At 35.7% G+C, this 13,003-nt stretch overlaps 1 long non-coding RNA gene across 1 annotated transcript in view; it reads left to right on the plus strand.

Moving 5' to 3' along the window:
- The first annotated feature begins 5,387 nt into the window (after positions 1-5,387).
- The window catches only part of LOC130458425 (uncharacterized), a 51,254-nt gene continuing 43,638 nt past the window's right edge, over positions 5,388-13,003 (plus strand). Inside the window, exon 1 of the long non-coding RNA XR_008917752.1 lies at positions 5,388-5,956. This is a non-coding gene — a long non-coding RNA (uncharacterized LOC130458425). The remainder of the gene's footprint in view (positions 5,957-13,003) is intronic.

The raw sequence follows: 13,003 nt of genomic DNA on the forward strand, positions 1-13,003 counted from the left end.
TAAAAATAAATAAAACACTAGGAATTTTGAGCAATGGAAGTAAGTAGAAAGTGTATTCAAAACATAGAGGACAGTCAATATAAAGACATGGAGACTGAAAGTAAGATCTGTTTGAGTAGACCAAAAAGTAAATGAAAGGGAATAAAATGTAATAAGTCTGGAAAGTAAGTTAGTTATGTTGTGAAGGATACAAGCAATATTGTAGAAGTATAAATAATTAAGCAAGGACTGAGCAAATGATTTTTTTCTTTAAATGTGTTCAATTTAATTTATTTTTTCCTTTGATGGCATCACACAAAATGAAAAGAAGAAGTTGAATTCTCTTCTTTAGGAAAGTAATCATGATTTATAGGTTTAAGACATCTAAGTAGTTTATAAATTTGTGACTTATTTAATTTCTTTATTCTAAATCATATTTTCCAATACAGCTATGTTCACTTTAATATTAAAACCATTGAGCATCAGGGCATTTATTAATCTAGTTTAGAGGATTTTCTCAAGCTCTTCATAGAATTTCTTTTTTGCCCCTAAATCTGATGTTATGTCATAAAATGCAACTGAATTTATGGTGATCTGCTCTGCTTACATTCCATTGTGAGCACTGAAAGATAGAATAAACAAATTGATTATCAAGTCCTGTTTCTTCTTGCCTTTGGGTCCAAGACTTGGAAACTTTATTCATCTGCCCAAGCAGAATCTATACTGTTCCTCCATTTAAATCTACTTTCTTTATATCTTCTAGCCTTGTATGGCCAGATTGTCAATCTGCATATAATTTTGTTCTTTAATATAAATCTGTGGGCAGTCATAAAGCTTCCTATTCACCATAAATTTAGATGGCCAGGATTTGTTATGTAAACGTAAGACCACTCCAAAGACTGTCTTGGGCACTTCTATTGCATACTAATTGTACCCAAAGCGTGTTCTACAGGCTCTTCCATGTGGGGAATTAAATCAGCTAAGGGTACAATTGCACTCTTCCCAGGCCCAAAAGGACTGGTTTTATTGGCCACTCCCCCATTACACTCAAACAACTCAAGGCACTCTTCTCTCTAGTCCCTCAAGGTATAGAACTACTTGGAGAGCTAGCTACTCCTCCAATAACTTCAGAGCTCAAGTCTTCCCACTTCTCACCTCTTTTCCTGATCATTGCAGAGATCTGTAGTGGTAATAGGTTAATGAGGGGTAAAGAATAGATTTATTGCATAAATTTTAAGTATAATTATATAATTCAACTCAATGAGATGTTTTGCATTTTACTTCTTATTATATACCTGGTGAAGCAGAATGAACATTGGATGAGAATTCAAGCCCAAACCATATTTCCTTTTGCTCATATTCAATCTCTTATAAATTTGATTAGTGTGAATATTAATAATTCATGTAAACAAATAAGATTAGTCTCCCCTGAAGTAACATACCTCAAGCAATTATTTATAAATATTTCACCTACCAAAGAGAGCCATTTCTTTAAAATTCATCAGGAAGGCACCAACCTGAAAAGTAAGGTACGATCAGCTATAATATTAGAAATTACAAAATGAAATGATATGGGAAGTAATATTTGCTTTTTGGCAAATGATAATGGGGTTGAATATAAGAGATGGATATTAAAGTCTTTGCCACTATGTGTCTTGCAATTCCCATGAGATCCAGTGGGAAAAATATTATCAATTTTAGAAATAAAAATAAGGGCAATACATCAAAAGAATTCCACTAGATTAAAAGATGCCTTAAAAACATCTCTTTGTTCTAATCCAATGCTTACTTCTGCTCTGCAATTTGATCTGAGTGGACCTTCTCATCAGGAAGTGTCTTAATCATATGAGTAATAGAGTTCCTAGCTTAGGTATGGCTCTCAGTGTAAATTGATAAATGAATATTCTGGTTTATAAATCAGTCTCTTGTGAGTCTTGGTAGTGTGAATCAATCCCCCAGAGTCTGTTTACTTCTAGGTGAACTAATAAAATGGGATTCTGACCTTGAAAAGGGAAGGACCCCAGGTCTCAACTCCATTTTAATCCCACCAAAGTGAAGATAGTGGAAGGATTTACCCTAAAACAGGATGCCTGTTGCAACAATTGGAATAAGAATAAATTGTTGTTATTGTTTTTTGGTATCTGATTCTTCATGACCCCATTCAGGGTTTCTTGACAAAAAAAAAAAAGAAAAAATAGTGGGGTGGTTTGCCATTTCTATCACCAGCTCATTTTACAGACAAGGAAACAGACAAAAAGGGTTAAGTGATTTTGGGGGGATTACATGGCTAGTAAATTTCTGAAGCCAGACTTGAATTCAAGAAGATTAGTCTTCCTGACTTCTACTATACCACCTCGCTCTGCACTTCAACAAACAGTTTTCAGTCACTTAGGAACCTAATCTTCTTTGAATAGACACCTCAGAGGTGGAGTTGAAATAGCTTCCAGTGATATGTTGTAGTATAACAAAAGCTGAACCTGGAGTCAGGATAGAACCAGATTTGAATCCCTCTACCATATGTCAGCTACCAAAAAAAGTAATTTACCTTGTTCTATTAAATGGGGATAATATGTGCACTTAGATTGTACAATCTTTGTTCAAATAAATGATGAAGTGCTTTATAAACCATAAAGAGCTGCATAAATGTCAGTCATTACAGATATATATATATATATATATATATATCTATATAGGTATGTTTATAATTCAAAGATATACAGTATTTAATGGAGACTTTTAATTCTTCGTGAATGTCTCCAAAACTGCAAAATATTTCTTAGGGCCTAAGCCATCCAGGGAATATTTAGGTAGTCCCAGTATCTGTGATAATATCTAACGTGAAGTTGGCTTTCATTTCTTCTTTTCCTCTGTTACATGGCTTCTTGTAGTACACTGGTTTTTGTATGTGTTTCTTTTTTGCTTTTTTAAAAATTCTTTTATATTGGTCTACCCTTTTGGCCAAAGTATTATTCCCAAACTCAATTCTTCATGTAAAGTTATGTAAAATATGGGTGCCTGGGTTGTGTAATACAAAGACATAGCTGGCATGTTGCATAGCATGGATACATTTCTGATCTGTGATCTCCCCTGGTTTCCAAAGTAGACTGAAATTCCTACCTTTCTGGGGTGTGAGGGAAAGGCTGTGCCCCTACCTCTACCAGGGAAGGGACAAGTAAGATCTGAAGCCACTGTGTCTGAATGGCTTCTCCAACATTCTTCTGTCTTCAAGAGGACTATAGACAGTAATATTTAACAACCAGCTCTTCTCCCAAAAAACTGTACAGAAAATACACTTTTAAGTTTAATCTGCATTCTTAACATTTTTCTATTACTTTCCTAACTTTGGAGAACTCTAAGTGGTCACATTCAAAAATCAGGTTTAGCAAGCTGGTTGGAGTGGGTTCCAAGTACATCCTTGGGTAGGGAGAAGGAAAGACCATGTAGGTGCTATTGTCCTAGATCCTGTCTTTATTTTCTCTGGCTATCCCTTTTGCCTAGTGTGTTTATCTCTACCTACTGGTTTCCCTGGCTTCTTTTAAGTCCTGTCTAAAATACCATCTTTTACAAGAAATCTTTCTCAAACCCTCTTAATCCTAATACCTAGCGTCTCATAAATTATTTTCTATTTATTCCATGAATAACTAGTAAACCTCTTTGTCAAAATATGTAGTAAACTGAAATATAGAAAGTTATGCTGATTAGAACTGATTGCTGAACCACAGGAGTAAATGAGCTCTTTGACTGAAAGCAAAATAAGTTCAAGCAAGGAGAGTTAAAACCTTCTCTAAAAAATGGTGGATTTCTACTTCAGCAGTTTCTAGGATGTAGAGGAGCAGAGAGCAGGGACTGGGGGTCAGCTTGCCCACCTGTCTATAGCTCTAAGGACTTCTAGAGTCTGCCATTTAAAAGGCCACAGTTTCCTCTCTTGACCACCTCTCAAATCTGCCAACAATGAGCACAAATCCATTCTTAGTTCACACAATTATACAATGTCAGGGTTCATGTCAGCCAATCAGGAATCATGTCTCCTTCCTCATTCCTCCAGAAAACTGCCTCAGATTTGGGTAGAGGCGGAATTTCAGTGAAATGTCAGTAATTCAGAGCACTGGAGGAAGGTAAGCTTGTAATAGTAAAAAGTCCAAATTATAGCATATTCAGGAAGAAATAGTATATGTAGCACTATACAGAAGTATACACAATAACATGAGTTTAAACTCCTAGTTGTATAGGAAGACCTTAGAATTTAGAAAAAAAGATTTAGGATTGAATCTTGGATCTAATCCATATTATCTGTATAGAAATAGATGGGTTAATTCTTCTAGGCCGTGGTTTTATAAAAAAACACATACATGCAAGCAAGCAAACACACAAACAAAAACTCTGAGGGTATTGGACCTGTTTCCTTAAAACTCAAACCTGCTTTAAAATAGATTAGATGGGCCAGCTAGTGGCTCAAAAGCCAGACCTAAAGATGGGAGGTCCTGGGTTCAAATTTGACCTCTGATACTTTCCAGCTATTTGATCCTGGGCAAGTCACTTAACCCCCATTGCCTAGCCCTTACCACTCTTCTGCCTTGGAACAAATACACAGTATTGATTCTAAGACAGAAGGTAAGATTTTTTTTTTTAACCCTTACTTTCCATCTTAGAATCAAGGGATAGGCAATGGGGGTTAAGAGACTTGCCCAGGGTCACACAGTGAGGAACTGTCTGAGGTCACATTTAAACCTAGGACCTCCCATCTCTTGGCCTAGTTCTCAATCCACTCAGCCACCTAGCTGACCCCAGATTTTTTTATATAAATTTTTAAATTTTTAATACATTTTTAATAAAATTTTTTATTTTTTAAATAAAAATAAAAAGATTTTTAATAAAATAAAATAGATTAGAAAGTTATATAAGGAATAGGAAATAACAGCCTTGTTTTCTTTCGCATATAATGAAATTTCATTGTATTCATTAAAAAAAACAACATTTATTAGGACTCTAAGATATATCAGCCATTGAGAAGGCCAAAGAAAATCTCTAAAATTCTTGAAAACAAACTATACTTTTAAGCAGACAACTGTTCTTTCTCCTTTTATAGGCATAAATGCCCTATCAATCTTGTTTACCCTGTGGCTTTGTTTAGCAAATCTTTTATTTTATGGGTAAAAGAAAATTTTTTTTCAGTGCCCTAGAGATAATCACAAATTTTAAAAATCAGAAGAGTATGAATTAAAGAGGCTTTATTACCATAGTTTAAAATCCCTCAACAACTCTTAAGAGATATATCAAATGGGAATTGTTAAAATGCCTTCAGTATAGAATTCGGCCCTCAAAAAAGCATCTAGGAAAGTTTCTCCTTACTCTTATTTAAGTTAGAAATCGTATCTGTGACAAGTTCCAGATCTTGCTGTTGGAGCGGAGGAGATCTATGGCTGGGGACACAGGAAAGCCTCTTAAATTAAGATCTTGAGCCAGAATCTTCCCTCATCTGTTCCCTATCAGTTTGGGAATTCTTTGAGCCTGGCCCAAGCTACCTACCTGTCCTACCAGCAGCATCTCCTCTTCAAAGGACCATTGGCAAAACCTCTCAGTTCCATGCGGAGATGGAAAAGTCTTTGATCCAAGTTCAGGCTCACTGCACAGTCAGAGCAATAAGCATTAGAGAAAAACACACAGCTCATTTGTTTAAAACTTGACTCTGCCCATTGTGATTTAAACAGGTTTGAGGTAGGTTGTGCTTCTTCCTGCTCTGGCCCAGGGCAAAGTGGAATCCAGGCTTCTTCCTTTCAAAGGAGCTCAGCTCAGCTCAGGCCTATGGCTCAAGCTTAGGTAACACTGAGGCTTTGAAAGGAAAAAAAGAAAGAGAATGAGAGAGAAAAAAAGAAGGGAAAATAAAACAGAAAACACTGCACCAGTGGGAGAAGCGGACAATTCAGTCCAGACTCAAACTGGGCTTCTAGTGCCTGGGAGCAGCAGAGGACAGCTAAAGGTAGGGATAAGGCCTGGATTCAGAACAGCGCCAAGAATTAATTTGAAAGAAGTTTCCCTCCCGCCACCCGCAAACGCAGCGCCAAACACTTCACAGGCCACATGGCACTCTGCCATGTAGATCCTGCAGTGGCAAGAGGCTGGAGAGGAAGCGGAGTTATCCAGAGCCTGGGCAGATTCCAGGCTATTTCCGATTGCACAAACGAGCCCCACTTCAATTGTCCAGTGTATCAGCGATTTCAACAATCAGTCCACTTTAGTAAAGGCAATTTATTTCCTCTAAAAATAATCCTCTTTTGATTGAATGGGACACTAGAGGGGTGTGCTCATTAGACATGATTCATTCAGTGTAACAAAGTCTCATTGAAACACTGGCAGTCATGCCCCCAAGATGTGCCTGTCCACACTCAGACACACATTGGTCTTGCTGAGGCACAGTTCTAATACCATAAGCAAATGGAACACTGAGGTTCTCCTCGAACGCTCAGAAGTAGCCTTTGTATTTTCAAGCTTCTTTCCAGAGATGCGTCTTCTGAAATAATACACAATTTCAGAGATTTTTAAATAGAGCACTGAATTTTCTGACTTAACAATGAAAGGGTTATTGATAACCTTACTTAGGTTTATTGAAATAGTATGCAAAATCCTTTAAATTGTTGAGGGCATCATAACAGTTTGGCAAATTTAAAGGTACAATTCAACATAATATTTTAAAACTGTCACCAAACCTGTATATATAATCATATCAGCGATGTATATTTGAAGTCTGCAAGCTGAGGATCTAGAAGAAATAAGATGGATGATTAGAAATGAGGCCATGGGAAGGTCACAACTTAATAAAACTGAAATTATGTCCTACCTACTATAATTATGCATATTAATGTATACTACATATTAATAGAATATATTTTTTCAATTGAGCAAACCCGGTGAAAATGTAGTGGTGCCTATCTCCAAGGTTCCTAAGAAAGAGTCTGTAAAGTCTTTTTAGAATGTCTATGTTAAATTTTTAAAGACAAATTCAGTATTTGGATTAGTAAGCTAGTTAATTATTGTTAATTGTTTATGTAAAACAAAATTAAATTAGATTTTTAATGTCTAGAAAAGAAATGTTGACATTTAATTTATTACTAGTTTGTGCCTAATAAGAAATTAATTCCTGTATTACTAGTATTCTTATTATTCATAAAGGTAATAACAAAAGTGACCAAGGAGGAAGTGAGTAGGCATGTTCAAGGATGTACAGATGGATTAATTTCACAGCTTTCATTCTTACTAACTGACAGTTGTAAAGATTAAAATTTAGGGGAGACTGAGGAGACTAGTTTCTCTCTGCAAGGAGTATTCTATTTTTTAGAGGTTTATTAAAAGTTAAGGATTAAAGAAAATACAGGATAAGAAAAACGTTAATCTCACATCATGGAAGAGCCACATCTGCCCCAAAACAGAAGTCCAAAAGAGCCCACAAAAGCCTTTGCAATCAGGTTAAATCCCTTCTGGATCTTGGCCCACCTTGAGAATTCAGTGAGATTACAAAGCACTCTGGGGAAGTGGAGCAAAGGATTGTGGGGATTGAAGTCCAGAGTTCGAGTCTATTTTTACACAGTGCACATAATTCCCATCTCACAACATCTTAAGTGGACTTGGCTCTGGATCTGTAGTTATATTATTGGTTATTTTTTTTTAATTAAGTTATTTTAGACTTTTTTTAATGCTATTGAATATTTCAACAAAAACAATGGTTGCTGTGTCCCTGTGGTAAATGCTGTTCCTTGGCTTTTATCAAATCAAAAGGCATAATACTTTCTCTGAAGACTAGATTTTTTCACAGACTATTTTGAAATTTTGTCTTCATTATTTGGGGGAGTGAAGGAGAATATCCTTTTCCACCTCTAGTAAGGAGATATGCCAGTCTCAATAAAACAAGAATTTTATAACTGAGTTGTTCCATTGACCCCTCTGAGAGCCTATTTGCTCTAATGCTATTGAAATTAAGCTATATTCAGAATATATCCACCCCTTTCCAACTAATTGCATGTCTAATTTATCTTCTTGCTAAGTTCTGGTTTTTAAAATGGTATTGAAGATGAAAATGTGCTATTAAAAATGTCATCACAATATTTTCCAGGATTTCAGTGACAGCTTCAACAGTTTCTAGGAGTCTTGCAAGTTAATGTATAATCTGACTTGAGAAATTGTTGCTAAATGGATAATATAAACCTAGAAAATAAAAGAAATGACAACTGAAGGAGTTAATTCTTTCCTTTGTAACTTCTGAGCAATAGCCTAGAGGTTTACATCAAATGAATATTCCTGACAGCAGTAATGGTTTGGAAGAATTGCTGTCATGAAGTGGACAGTGGTAATTAATTATTATTTGGGGAGATGGCCACTATCATAAAATAACAGTATATATTTTGTTATGAAGACTATTCGGAGAAGATAAGAAGTGGTTTTTACAATCACTACAAATCTATATTTCTATTTGTGTTACAATAGCTACATGTTTATTTTTTAATGCTACTTCTTGTTATTGTTGAGTTGCTTCAGTCCTGCCCAACTTTTCACGACTTCATTTGGAGTTTTCTCTGCAAAGATATGGGAGTGGTTTGCTATTTCCTTCTCTAGTTCATGTTACAGATGAGAAATCTAAAGCTAAAAGGGTTAAATGACTTGCCCAAGGTCATACAACTAATGAGGCCAGATTTGAACTCAGGAAGATGAGTCTTCCTAACCCCAGGCCCAGCACTCTATCCACAGTACCACCAAACTGCCCTTTCTGTAATGCTAAGTGACAAACAAATTAGACAAAATACATTTTATAGCCTTTAAGTTTCCCAGATTTACCTATTCTTAAGGACTAGAGAAAAGCTCAGAGGCTCTCTAGTCCAGAAACTGAAGAAGAATATTCTCTATTACATATCCATCAAGTTGTCATCTAGCCTTAGTTTGAAGGCCTCCTATTAGGGGACGTCTAATACTCTTGAAGTACTCATAATTCTGATTATGCTATTTCCCCTTCTCTCTCTCCCTGAAATAACATCCCAGTTGGACACATTATGCCAGCTACTGTTCTCAAAGTTAGTTTTTGTCACCAGACAGAGATAGACTACTCATCCCAGTGTTCTAGGGGAAATTGTGGAGTTGGGGATTTTTCAAAACTGTCCCTCATGAGTCTCCATCAAGTATCCTCCCCATTGACTATCATCCAGATGTAATTAGCTTTTGAAGGGGATATTTTCCAATAAGTATACTAGAAATAGATGAAAAAGCAAGGATACCATCTCCCACAATTATATGCCAGTCTATATAAAGAGCCACATGTGACCCAAACCTTAAATTCTTAGCTCCTGGTTTTTGGAAGGACTTCTTCCCCTCAAATAATTCCCCTTAGGTCAAGGCCACTTCCAGGTAATAAATCAGGGTCCCTCTGGAGTCCAAATACTCATTTTCATCAGGGTACCTAGTTGGCCTTAGGTATGCCTCTCAGTTGCCACTGCAGTCAGTCACTGGGGCTCCAAGGATCCTGCTCCCAACATTGACAGGAATTAAAATCATATAACCTTTCAGAATTTGACAAGATCTTCATTTGGTCAATGAGGATTGTCAGGAAAGGGAACTCAGTCCTCTCCTTATACCATACCTACCATCAAGGGTATACTTATTTTGGCCAACACTCAACTGTTCTGTTGTTAGAATCTCCTGCTGGAAAACTTATTGGGAAGTTTAATCCTGAAATAATTTGTTGTAGTCTACCTTGGACCAAAGGAGGGACTGATTATTTCTCCAGTCACACTATGTCCCCTTTGTGTTGTCATCTGATTTCACCAAATGGTTAGAGTATTTCACTCTTCTTCACAAATTGATGAAAGACTTAGTCACAACTAGTTTACACTTTTGATTGATTAACTCAATAGGAATGCTTTGGCTTTTTGTCATTACTAGAATGTAAAGTATTGCATCTTATGCTTGTATGAAAATTAAATTTGACTGCTCCAAACTTTCTTCCACTACTCTGTTTTGTCCTTTGGAGACAACCCAAATAAATAAGATACTTCTTTTATTGAGGAATCATCTTATAACTAGTCTCCATTGTAAGCTTATAATGGAGTAGACTAGACTACTATCAATCAATCAAATAATAAGCATTAATTAAGTACCTATTATGTGCTAGGCACTGTACTAAGTTCTGGGTATGCAAAAAGGGGCTAGGCTATAGTCATGGAGACCTGGGCTCACATGTAGTTTCATATACTTTTTGGCTAATTGTGAGACCCTGGGCAAGTCATTTAGCCTCTATTTGCCTCAAATGCATCATATGGAAAATAGAGATAATAATATCATCTACCTCCCAGGGTTGTTGTATCATATGAGATAATAATTGTAAAGTGCTTAGCACAATGCCTGCAATGCAATAAGCACTATATAAATGTTAGCTATTATTAGCTAATATTTTTTAAATAGTCCTTGCCCTCGAGAGGTTTATAATCAAATAGATTAGAAGTTTTCTCAATTCCTAATTCCCTAATTTTCTAAAGTGCCTAATTCCCCTTCCACTCATTTGCATAAATTATCTCCAAGCCTTGGAATAAATTTCATCCTTATATCTTCCTTCTCTACTTTTTTTTTTTCATTCGAGATTCTTGCCAGATGCCAACTCCTCTGTGTTGTAACCTTTCCTGATTCCTGTAATTGAACTCTCTCTTTTGCACTAACACTCCCTAACTTCCTAATTTCTATTAGATTTAACTGTATTTATATTGAATACCCTTCTTTCTATCAAGGACCAGCACCACCACAGTAGACAAATGGAGTGATTCTGTTAGTTTCATCTTTGTAGTGCCAGTGCCCAGAACACTGCCCTGCACATCATAGGTACGTTATACTTTGAGCTAATTGAATTACAGATCTGATCTTTGCAACTCAGAGGGCTTTGTGGTTTGTCCAGGATTGGATAGAATGAATAAATAGTAGTCAGAATAATCAAGCTGAAAATCCTTGCCACTTCTTTTAAATGTAATCTATCACCATAATTCCTACTTAATTAGTTTATTTGTACTTTCTAGGATGTTCATGTGAATATCCTATCCAAATTCTTGATCGATCAAAATAATTTCCCCTTGATCCATAGCACTTCACTGCACCCTAAATTGGGTTACTAATAATTATTGTCAATCTCCATTATAAGGTTTGAGGCAGAGGTTTAAACTACTTTGTGCAGCACATGGCCATTCAACAAAATTATCTGTAATTACTTTCTATGCTTTGTAGCATTGTCCTAGGCTCCGGAGAAAACATGATTTCTACCCTCATGGTGTTTACAGTTTAAGGTAAAATGATTATTCTGATAAAAACATCTTCATCATCATGCTTTCACTTTAGTTCAGCTAATGTATTTCAGGCACAATGTAAGCTGACAAATTATTAGGCAAGCATGATAAAAACAAGAATTCTAAAGAAAAGGTCACAACAAAAGAACATGACCAGGTTGGAGGTGGTTTAAGAGCTCTATTTCTATAATTCTCTTTATACAAATTAAATTTAGCACTCTGTATAAATTGCTACTTAAATGCTTCTCATTGAGCATGAAATGAACAAGGTCGATAGAATCACTGAATTTTAGAATTTTGAGTCCAACTCCCACATTTTACAAGTAAAGAGCTTGCTTTTCATTAGATTGTAATAATTGCTAATGGTTAGCATTTATATGGTCATTTAAGTCTTGCAAAGCATTTTACAAATATCATATTTTGCCCTTTCAACAGTCCTGGTAAAGGAGATAGGTTTTATCATAACCTCTATTTTACAAAAGAGGAAACTGAAGCAGTTAGTGATTCAGTGACTTGTGTAGTAGCATCAAACAGCTGTTAACTATCTAAAACTGATTTTGGACACAGGTCCTTCTGATATCAGGTCCAACATTCTATCAACTATTCTAGGCATCAACTTTGTGGGTTTTGTTCCCCTCCCCTCTCCCAGGAGACACTTAGTAAACGTTTGCTCCCAACTAGTTAGTGGAAAGGCCAGGACATAATTCCTATTTCAATCCTCTTTCAGTTACAATAGGCTGAATCCTGGTACCTCATTTTTATTTCCACTAATGTAACTTAGTGATTCCTTCTGTTTATCTTCTAAGATGATGAAAATTTGCTATCTATCCATAGGTTATTATTTTTTTATCTCTCACTTTTAAATTCTAATTTAATCTAGCCATCCAGATTAGTAGAGATTAGATCACTATAAAAGAAAGTTAGGTTATTGTCATCACTGCCACAATCAATAGACATTGAGCACTAGGCACTTGGTGAGGACTAGGGACCGGGGATATGAAAAATTACATAGTCTTTGCCATTAAAGAACTTATAATACAAATGAGGAGCAAGATAATTAAGGGAAGACAAAAAATAATCATGACTTAAAATATAATCCCTGATCTCAAGGAACTACCAGTCTCAAATGGAGAGGTGCTCCATATGTATATCAAAAAGATAGCTTGCATTACAAGTAATGTAAGCTAAACATTAGATGACACGGGATATAGTGTCACATGGTACTAATAATGGGATCATAGCTTCTAAAGCTGGATTAGAGATAATCTAATCCAACTACTCTCATTTTATAGATGAGGAAATTGAGGCCCGGAGGCGAAGTAACTAGCCTAAAGTCACAGGACTAATAAATTACAGAACAGAGTTTTGAAAATCAGTCTTATCACTTCAACTCTCTCCCCTTCTCTTCTCTTTGTATCCCCATTGACTAGCATAGTGTCTGGTGTATAACAGGTATTTAATAAATGCTTGTTAATTAGCTGTAGCATGCTGTTTTTTTGTTTTTAACTTTTTGGAATGATGTTGTATATTATGTATATCCTAGGTGTATTTGAACATCTAAACCAAATCAGAAATACTATCACAATTGGCCTTAAAAATGTAGATTCTACTATTTAGCTTAAACTAAGAAAATATTTATGAATTCTATAGAAAATACACTGAATTCTAATGAGCATGTTAAGTTACACTTTGTCTAGCATTTCTGTTTTTCTCTCTAG

The sequence above is a fragment of the Monodelphis domestica genome, chromosome 3 (assembly GCF_027887165.1).
Source record: "Monodelphis domestica isolate mMonDom1 chromosome 3, mMonDom1.pri, whole genome shotgun sequence".
In the NCBI taxonomy this organism is placed as follows: domain Eukaryota; kingdom Metazoa; phylum Chordata; class Mammalia; order Didelphimorphia; family Didelphidae; genus Monodelphis; species Monodelphis domestica.